Raw genomic sequence first — 11,323 nt, forward strand, 5'->3', positions numbered from 1 at the left:
AACCTGCTGACCTCTCTGCGCTCGCACCCGTTTACGAACATCTCTGACTGGAAGACTGTTTGACTTGAAGGGCACCAACAAAGATTTAGAGACACGGTTACAGTTAGATTTTATTTTTTCCAAGAGTTAACATACATCACGGATCATTTAGCAGCTACAGAGCCAGATATTTTTCCTCCGGAGTCGGTGGAGACTGAAGCAGAGCTTAAAGGAGCTCTGAATGGTAATGTTAGTTCATGTCTGCTGGATGTGTGAATAGTAGAGATGTCAGGAGCCGATCTGAAGGAGCCGAGCATATTTAATGGATCACTATTGGCTAAAATAAAACAGATCAAAATCCAGTTTCTGTACTGAGCTTCTCTGTGTTTTTGTCTCCTGCCTGTCGACGTCGCAGCGCTGCTCACGTTTACCACAGCGGGACTCGACGGTGCAAGTCGCTCTGAGCTCACACACCCCGACTGGCAAAATGCACAGATTCAGTAAACTCTGATTCTAATGCTGTGTCTCAAACTGGATACCTCAGTCCCTAGTACACTGTGTAGATCTGTCCCAAATCAAACACTGTTGTTGTGCACTCACTGGAAATGGCGATCGCAACGTGTGACCGCGATGGTCTGCAGGCTGATGTTGCCTGACGTGAAAATGAACGTTTTACTGACCTGCGTGTGCTTCCTGTGTCATGGGACATGGAGCTTAGGTCCGCTACACCGCCGCCAACTTGTCCCCCTTCCTCTGCCAAATTTTTTGGCCGTTTTGAGTGCACCATCCTGGCACCCTACATGTTGCCGTACTTGTCGATGTGAACACACTGATGCTCTCAAAATAGCAAGAGTGAGTATGGAAGTACATGAATTGTCTCTCTAATTATCTAATTCAGCGCTAATTAATGTTAATTCCTTGAATAACTTATGAAAGGCCAAAATTAAACTCAAAGCTGGTGTCTTCACTCAGCCAGAGATCTTTTGTGAGGGGAGAAGCTTTCACTGTGTAACACCGTTGTACAATCAGTGAATGTTTTTATAATTCAGACAGAGTGATACATCTTCTCCTTAGAGGATCCTGTCACTGAAATGTCAGCGGTTGCTTTCTCCCAGTTTAACTTTTATTCAGAAATGTAAGATGAACCAGGACCTTAGTGAAAAATAACGTTTCAGCTGCATGTGTTTGATTGCGTTAGATACATATTTAATCATCATTTAAGTAAATATAAGTGTTTGATTGGTGTTGAATCACTCAGATTTGGATTGCAGCCAAAAATAACTTGATTGGGACATCCCTAATCAACAGGCAGCATGTTCATTAACTTTACAAGGTCTAAATATGTTAATCTTATTCAGACTTTGTGGGAAAAAAAAGATCAATTTAACAAGCCCCAAACTGCAGCAGAGAGGATTCACATCCCCCTGAATTAAGACCAGGAGGATTAATTTCCTGTGTGCATAAATTCCTTTTCAGTGAACGTACGGACACTGGCAGGAAAATCTTCTCTGCCCTCACACAAAATAATGAATTCAAACTTAAGGACTGTTGTGTGCGTTTCACTTTACAGAATTTCTTGTGCTGGTGTGACGTGGATAAGTTTCCCCATCAGAATGACTCCTGTTACCGAGTACAGTAAATATAACGTCTCTTCTCAGTGAAGAAGTGCAGTACCACCGAGAGCTCTGGGAGAACTGAAAAACTCATTGCAGTAAGAAGACTGATGAAAGTGAAATCTGAAAAGTCGCTGAAGCATCTGCTCTTTCTCATCAGGGAAACGGAGATCCTGAGACATACAGTCGACCCTTATTCGTTTTCTGAGAACATAAAGAAATCACAAATAACAGCTGTGCACACACTCTGCGTATGATGAAACTGAAAGGTGCTGCACTTCCTGTGTGCATTTCCCTCTTTTCAAAATACCAAAACAATTAGAGCTGAGTTTGTTTGTAAAGGCTAAAAACCTAAATCTGGTATTGAATGCTTTCTCAGATTCCTAATCTTCTTCACTGATCAGTTTTTGATTTTAAAACATAATTTTGCACATTTTAAACTGCCTTATATTTAGTCATATTTGCCTCCTGCCATTTGTCAGTGAGTTTACGTGGACAGGGATTCGGTTTCAGATGTGGTGAGTAGGGTGTCCCTGCAGAACCGGAGGCTGCGACACAGCCACCTAAGGAACTGGAACTCAATATCGCCTGATCTTATAATAGCAACATCAAGCTACTAAATTATAGCGGCAGGGAAATGAGTATTTCATTACTATTATGACATGTAATTCTTCTCTCTCTCTCAGGAGTCATTGAGGTTCTTTCATGTGTCGTCCAACTCCACTTGTCGGTGTTGCACACACTTGCGGGGGTCGTTCAATTTCCTTGTTACTGTTATTGTTTATATATATATTTACAGTATTTACTCTGTCATTCTTGTTTCTTGCTTATCTCCAACCTTTCAAATGTCTGGTTGAGATCTAGTGACCTCATAGGGCCATAGCATATCATTCCGTCTTTATTTGATCTGATACCTAATTAGGCTAATTAAACAAACTGCCCAACTTGCAACTCTCAGCAATCATGGGACAGAAAGTAGTACTTGGGTGGAATAAACCTTTAAAACTACATGGAATACGGTGGCATGGCGCGAAAATGTAGGATTGCTAGAAATGCGGCCCTGAAACTGCAGCCTCCGGTACTGCAGGAACACGCCGCTGGATGTGGCGGGACTGTTTGATGCTTCCGATGCTTCATCTTCCTCTTTGTGTTCTTCTTCTCGGATCGTTTCCAGTTTGCATGTTCTTCAGGAACAAACTTTACAAAAGACTCAAACCTGTCACAATTTCTCTCCCACCTCTCGTAACAATGTCGGAGCCGGTTTAAATCTCAGTTGTTATGACAACACCAGCGTGGCGTGCAGCGTGGTTGCAGCGGTGTGTGTGTGTGTGTGTGTGTGTGTGTGTGTGTGTGTGTGTGTGTGTGTGTGTGTGTGTGTGTAGCAGATTGTCCGTCTGTCCTCTCTGCCTCTCTGCCCGTGTGTCTGCCTGTTTGCCCTTCCTAATTATTCCCTGGGGACAACAAAGATTGACTGAACTGAACTCTGCGGTCGGTGAATGACTGATCAGCTGTCCGTTGCCAGGGTAACAGGGTCTCACTGTACACGAACCTGTCGACCTTTGCAGCTGTCTGTCTGTCTGCCTGCACGTCCTTCTCTTGAAGTCCGTCAGACTCTCTGCCTCCCTCCCACGGCTCCATCGTCTGGGTGTCGCTTTGCCGGTTTTTTCCTTTACGCCCCGTTAACATCCGCCTGTATCTGGCTGCCTGTCTCTGGCTGCCTGTCTCTGGCTGCCTGTCTCTCTGTCCACATCTTCAGTTACATCTCCAACTTGTCTGCCTCCCCCTCAGCCCACCTGTCTGTCTGTCTGTGTGTCTACATGGCAGCTTTTGTTCATAGTTAATTCACAAACTCCAGGGTTTTTTCACGGCCGAGATTTGAATTTGTTTGCTTTTTTTTATCACAGGCCATCTCAGAGGGAGAGAGAGAGGGGAGGGGGGAGTAATGAGTGATTCATCAGGAGCCAGAGCCTCTATTCCTGAATGGGGATCCTAGAAACAGCTTTCCAGCTTATCACTGGCTGATAGCAGATCTGAGATTGGGAGGTTTGGAAAATTACATTTTCACTGGCAGCTTTTGCCAGCTGGAAGTCTTTGTGAATGAAAAGACATGATGTCTCCAGCACTGTGGCGTACAAGCTGCCACAATAATGTGTCACGCGCTCCGAAAAAAAGGCCTCGGATGGTGGCTGTTGGCGTGACATGAAGCTGTGATCGTTACTGTAATCTCCATGTTTACACGTTTTATAGCCGTGTTGTAGTCTCACAGTCAGACATCAGCTCAACAGTATTCCCCATACATTTCCTCATATTCCCCCTTTCAAATAGTCATACAGTTTTACAGGGCGGCATGCAGGAAGAGGTTATGTGGGAATATTGATAATTAGAGCTGAAACTGCATTATTGAACTGCTGAAGGAACAGACAACCAAAAGTCTACTCCGAAAAGATATCAAGATGCAAGAAAATGTCCATAACTTTTCTCTGAAATCTGCTCTAGATGTAAAATAGCTTTGGTGGCTTGTCTGCTAGACGCCGTAATATGGGCCACGTTTAGCATAGATTACAGACTGGAAGCAGAGGGAAACCAAATCAAAATTTAAACAAAAAGAAAACTGCTAAACTGGAAGAAACTTTTGTAAGTCTGAATAAAACCCACAAAGATGTGCAGAGCTCCTACATGGACAGGACTTCTGAAATAACTTCACTGTATGAGCCAACTGCTCATTTTCTGCCTCTACATGTGTCAAAGACACGAAGGACAACATGCAGATAAGAAAGCATTGGAGGTGTGTTGTTACACTTTTGATTGAGCTGGCCCAGCAGTTCCCCTCCACTTCAACCTTTAGTTCTAAGCTAAACACTACACTTTATTATTTAATCAGGAACACCTGTACACCGCATGCAATTATCCAATCAGACAATCATGTGGCAGCAGGTACAAGTCGGGAGCTTCAAACATCAGAATGGGGGAAACAAGTGTGATCTTAAATCTCTAATTTAGTACTTTAAAACATAAATCCACCTCAGACCTTCTCAGTATTTCATGGACTTACAGTATTTTATTGAAATGTACTTTAATTTACAAATGAAAGAGTCACAGTTTATCACTGTAACTTTTGCATCAGATGTATTTGTACGTGTTTTGTTCACCTGGTTCATGTACACTGAGAACAGACTCGCTGTAAGATCTAAATTACACGTGACTGAAGTTTCAAGGGAAAATATGTCAAACATTTCTGAATATACTGTTTATATACATTTTACTGCTCATGTGGGTAGTTGCCTCTTCAAAAAGACTAATGCTATGCCTGTACCAGGACTGCTTTTTACCATCGGCAGCGGCTGCTATTTGTGCATCAGCAGTCATAGGGGTCAATGAAACACACTAATTCCGTGGCTCCTCTCTTTTCAGGATGTCGCATTTAGAACGTGGAGGGAAGTGACGGGCGTCTGGTCATTATCAGAGAAAAACAAGACACGCACACGGCGCACACTTAGACACACATTTTCTATCCATTAAGCCCAAGTAAATGTCGTGGGAGAGCTTGTTAGGTGCCGTCGAGTGCCTTAATGTGCCGGGGGACGAGATGAGTGATGGAATAAAACAAAAGAGGGCTGGCATCATGCTTTTCATCCTCTTGTGTCTTTAGTGGCAGACGTGTTATTAGTTTGTACTCTGATTAAAGACGGGACTCGTCTAAATGCCCGAGAGTCACTCATCCTATTAGCCCCTCACAAGCCGGTTTGCGCTTTATTCAGTCATTACCCTATTCTTTTTTTCTTTTTTTTTTTTATTACTCAGCAGAGCTCAGTGATGGCTTTATTGATTTAATGAATATTCATTCTTTAGCTTAGTCCTCTTGGCACAGAGGCGACATTTGTTCAATGTGTTATCAAGAGACTGGACTGTATAACCTTAAACCTCATTTTAACAAGCAATCGACGTGACCCTCCAAAACCATTGCAACTGTTGGAAAAGTAAATCTGTTGATGTTATAATGACATTGCTGGAGTTACGGTTTTGTTAGGTTCAGGGACAGGTCGTGGTTTTGGTTGAGGTTGAGGGTCCTGAACCTGCAGCCTCCGGTAAAGCAGGAACATACCATTGGATGTGGTGGACTGTGATGTGGTTAGGGGAACTTTGTCATGATGTTTGAGAGAAACCATGACGACTGTATCTGCGGTTGACATCGGAAACAAACAGTCTCCTGTATTAAGCCTTGTTGACCCATCCATCCAAACAGACCTCCTCCCTCTGTGGCTTGCTTTTAAAGTACGACAGTCACAGTTTCTACGACCAGAAATGCACCGTCAGTAGAGGCAAACCAGGCAAATGTTTGGGGCTCCCAAGGGGAAAGGGGGCCCCTGATGGCCCCTCATATTGGCACATATCGCAATGACAACTCTACACCCCCTTAAACCTCCCATTAAGGCACCTTACAGTGCACTACTGCTGCCCCAAAACCCCCCTAATTGGGCCCCTGATGGTGTGTGGTGTAGCTAGTGTCTACCGACAGCGTGCACGTAAGGTGTTGAGGGATGTACGGTCTGTGAGGCGTTTAGGGGACATCTCGTCTGCATGTGAAGCAGGGGTTGGTGCTTCTTTGCCTGGGGCTCCCCAGAGTCGCTTCTGAAGGTTGTTGCCATTTGAATTGAAACAGGTTGGTTTTTTGAGCTTTTGCTGAAATGACTGATGCTGTTTCTCTTGTGGAGATAATGTCTATATTCAATGCACATCAGTAAACCCAAGAGTGATTATGCATAATTTAATTTCATTGAACCTGTATCCGTTTTATTATTAACCTCGAGTCAGGACCATTACACCATCTGAGCATGAGACGTCGCCCTCTGCACATGTCAGCTGTCGACAGAGCCCACGTGAAAGGTTCAAGCATCATGCAAGACATGGAAGGCGATGGAAAGCTCTGATTGGTCGTATCTCTCGACTCCATGATCACTTAAGCCGATGCAGTCATTGTCTAAAAGACAAAATATTGTGTAGTCAGCATTATACTTAATTTTATTAAATTGTTTTTATAGTTTCATCAGTGATCATTTTATATTATATATATATATATATATATATATATATATATATATATATATATATATATATATATATATTTTTTTTTCAAGGGAGAAAATGCCTATTTTCCATTATAGTTGGGATAAAATTAGAGATTCAAATGAAAGCTGATGAACCACAATCAGACCATTTTACCACATTTCTTCATCATCTGTTTAATTCCGTTGTAAAATCTCGTCCACTGACTCATTTTGACGTCTCTTACATCACGGTGGCCTCTAAAGGAGCAGTTCTAAGGGACCATTGGACACTATGAGATGAGAAACTGCGTCAAGGCGTTAAAACCTGTTTGTAGATCATCAGGCTGTTTTGATCCGTTGCTTTGATACTTCCATATTTACTCTTTGTTCACTGTACATGAATAAACTGTGAATGAGGTGCTTTTGTCATTACAGAGCGAGCGATCAATGCAGCGAAAAGGACAGGCACTGGGCGTGTTTGAGCCTGATGCAAAGGCTGCATCTGAGAACAGAGCCCCAGTAACCTCCCCATGCGGCTGCAGATCATTAGATTATACGACGGACTGGGCTGTCTGGTGATTAGTCAGATCCATCGCATTGATCAGCTCTGACTGAGAAATAGGGAAGACATTGACAGTTTTGTTTTATAACTTTAAATTACTTTCAATCTGTGTCCCGTCCATTTCAGCGTGATAATCTCGCAGTTGTGTAACCAGGTCATCCCCCGGAGGCCTTCACTTTATTTAACAGGAAAGCAGGTCCTCAGATAGCAGGTCAGATCTGAGGCCTCAGGTCTGATCGTTAAAGTCAAACTGCACTACTTGCACATGCTGTTGTAGTACTGACTTATATAAGAAACTAGAATTACCGCCTCTCTGCAGTTTTTCAGGTTTCAATTTGTGTGAAATCTTGTCATAATTGCTGCGTGTCTTGAGTAATGGCTAAAAAAGTGTTTTGTGAGGTCACACTGACCTCGGCCTTTGACCAGGCCGAAATCATGTTTTGTGAGGTGAGGTGAACTTTGACCTTTGACCATCAAATCTAATCAGTTCATCCTCGAGTCCTTGTGAATGTTAGTAGAAAATTTGAAGAAGTTCGTTACTGAGATACTGTGTCCACCGGAATGGGAATGTGCGTGACGGACGGACAACCTGAAAGCAATATGCCTCCGGCTCTGGCTGGTGCAGAGGAACGATAACATGAAACTACATCATGTGAAATCATGTCAATTTGAGCCAGAAAGACATCAGCATTTTTGAACAGTGCAGATCTGACATTATCAGAGTTTTTTTCCCACTCTGTACTTGTAGCCCGCAGCTGCCTGATTATAAAGTGAAAAAAAGAAAAAAAGAATTTGAATCTTAGATCTTTTTGAACAAAAAAAAAAAAAAGATGTCAGAAAACCAGTAGATAATGTCATCACTCAACTGACTGCTGGGAACATTAAGCAAGACCAACATTTTATGCCAAAGATGTCAGGGACAAGATTCACAGTGGCATCAAAACTGATTAAAACACAAAGTTCCACATAGGAGCAAAACGAAATAGTGAATGTATGGTAAGGCTCAGATGTAAGAACCCTCCTGTTTATAGAGTAGAGAGTTGTCCGCCCTAACCATGGCTGTAGAATGTAAATTGTGTGAAGGTGATGTTAATTTCTTCTTTGACAGACCACAGAGTGTGGGCTGCAGGAGTTTCTGCATCATAAAGGTCCATGGAAGCGTAGAAACCTCAACCTCATGTCCTTGCAGATGTACTTTATGTATAACGCTTTGTAACTCTGCCTTTCATACAGACGAGTACCAGCTGAGTGGTGTTAAAGCATTAACAGGTCAGTTACTGTGGGATCACTCTGTACCATACAGTGTTGTGCTCTGCAGTAAGGAGACGATGTGGAGTTATTATAAAATGAGAACCTGATTTAGAGAATAAGTTTTGGTTAAAGAGGGGAAAAAAAATGTTAGTTTTGTTATGGAGCCCAATGATTTTAATTTTGTAAATCAAGCTAAATAAATCTACCATCTGTGTGAGATCACCTCATTATTTTCCCAACACAAGTCTATTAGTTTCTTTTATTTACAAAGCCAAGCATAATTTCCTAGATTCTTATGCTGCAATCTGCCTTAATCAGTATGGTTTCATAGTATTAGTGTTTATTTCTACTAAACTCCTAAAATGATACAAATAAACTTGTGATTATGTGTCTGTTTGCAGACAATGTCCCATTTCAACCAAAAATATTGAAAATATCAGTCAGAAACAGACTTTTTTCAGTGCAATAAATTGCTGCAGCTCAATTTCATATTAAACTATTAAACACTAATCATAAACAGTTTATACTAATGCATATATACATACACACACACACACACACACACACACACACACACACACACACATATATAATATATATATTACTATTTTTGCTGTTACTATGCAAAAATGTAATATGTTTGTGTGTAACATTTCAGAACACCTTAATTTTTCCAGTTTCCTACTAAAATTGAAGTGGCTCAAGTTCAGTGAATAACCTTAAATGGTACAAAGGTAAATTGTAAACGGGCCATGGTAAAAAAAATAAAAAATAAATAAAACGTTCAGGCAACAAAAAATGAAAAATAATATGAATTTCATAGAGCTGAATGTGATGAATATAATCACTATACCATTAAAGCCAGAATGGACTGTAGAAACCAGGAAGCTAATAATAATGATATTAAGCTGTAATATCTGATGTCACACTGCGTGGTATCTGCAGCAGCTCCATTAACAATAACTGACTCATATTGAAACTGCAAGTTCTTTTATATCCACATACCTTCACATTTGTCAACTGTTCCACACAAACAGACGATCCACATTCTCTCCAAGGTTATAAAGTCTCAGTTCCCATCTTTTAATATTCCTTCAAATAAATACTTTATTGTCCTGAAGGGAAGCAGGATTCTGCTGCAAATCCCAAACGTGTCATGTTTCTACTCATCTCATCTGATGTTTCACAATTAATCCATCCACCTTGACCTACTCCACATGTGGACTTTGTTTCTCTGTAACAACATCACCTGACTCCTTCCTTTGTTCCCATCACAATAAAGAGGGACTTTGTCACTTGATCATGTCGTGATGACTGATGCTGTTCTTGTTCTTGGTTGGACAGTTTTGATACAGGAAGTGGTTTTTGGTGGATTGCTTGAAAATGAGAAGCAAGTCCTGCTTTGCATCTGCCATTTGAAAACAGAAAGGACCCACTATTACAGGTTGTGATTCCCCCCTAAACCTTAGACCATAAAGGAGCTATTTGTAAGTTATTTACTTACCAGTCTAGAGGAAACGTTGCCAGTTCAGCATTAAACTTAATTCCAGCTGCCTACAGAGGTGGAAAGCAACGGCACGATTTTAACTCTTGACTCTATCACATCTTTTCTTCTGCTGAACTTAGCACGCTAACCAGCTAGCCCCCCAGCCCTTCTCGTCACTTTCCGATACCGACTCGCTGTAGCCTCCAATCCGCCCTGAAGATGTAGCGCTGCTCAGAGGACATTTCATAACTGCCTTGTAGATGCAACGATGGCTGAAGCTCTTGTGAAGCAGTGCCAATCACCACCACCTGCTCCTTGCAAATAGTCCCTTTTACTGTAGCTTTAAATAATAAAAAAAAAAATTTTAAAAAGTGGTCCTTGCTCTCTGATTGCTCCAACACTTCATTGCAGCTTCAGGAAAGCACAGAACCTTTGATAAAATATTGTCAAACCTTAATATATTTGTAATTGCTACATCTCAAGTGTAATCTACATTTCAAGTGTTTCCAGTGGCTTCTGCTTTCATTTTACCCAAAATTCACCTCTTATACTTGATGCCTCGAATTTAGAATAATTGACCCACAGGGGGCTGGAGTGGTTACTTCAAGACACTTGCAGCTGCAGGGGGGCGGCCAAAAGAAAATTTTAAAGTCACTACCCAGGAATTCTTGGTTTTTGATGCTTCCTATCAAAAGAAAAGAAGAGGCGGAAGAGAGAAATAAAAGATCTAGTGTTGGTGGATGAACACTCTGAGTTTGGACTCATTCTGAGGACTGAGGACACCTGCTAAAAGACTTTAAATTCAGCAATTAATCCACAGGGTCTTGGTTTGTGGAACACATTTATCAATATAAATAATAATGCTTTTAAGAAATTTTGAACACAATATGACGAGGTGATGATTTCTCTTTTTTTATTCCCCTGAAAATTTGAAACAAGATGTTTGGGTGCTGAGCTGACAGACCTGCTGAAAACCAGACATCCTCTTAAGAGCAGCAGCTCCTTCAGTAATCTCCCCTTTATTCAGCACTAATTGCGATCATTATTCCGCCGAGGCAGCAGTGATTCCATTATAGCCGTCGCTCCAGTCGAGAGTTCTCCACTTCAGTTGCTCTTGCCCGAATCCTCCCGTGGCTGTCAGATCCACGCAGTCCCCTCGGATCCTCTCAGATCTATAAACATCCCGAGCAGCAGCGACAGGGGAGTAGGCGACCAAAGACTGGAGAAGCACTGGGTTCTTTTTTTTTTTTTTTCTTTTTGGGTGGAGAAGGAGAATCGAGAAACTACAGGAGTGAAATGGCAGAGACACATGTTCCTTAAGGGAAATAGTTTCTTCTTTTTTTTTTTTTTTTAAGGAGTAACTTCATTTTTCTGTTCTTTCCGGTTC

Source organism: Seriola aureovittata, chromosome 16, assembly GCF_021018895.1.
Source record: "Seriola aureovittata isolate HTS-2021-v1 ecotype China chromosome 16, ASM2101889v1, whole genome shotgun sequence".
NCBI lineage: Eukaryota > Metazoa > Chordata > Actinopteri > Carangiformes > Carangidae > Seriola > Seriola aureovittata.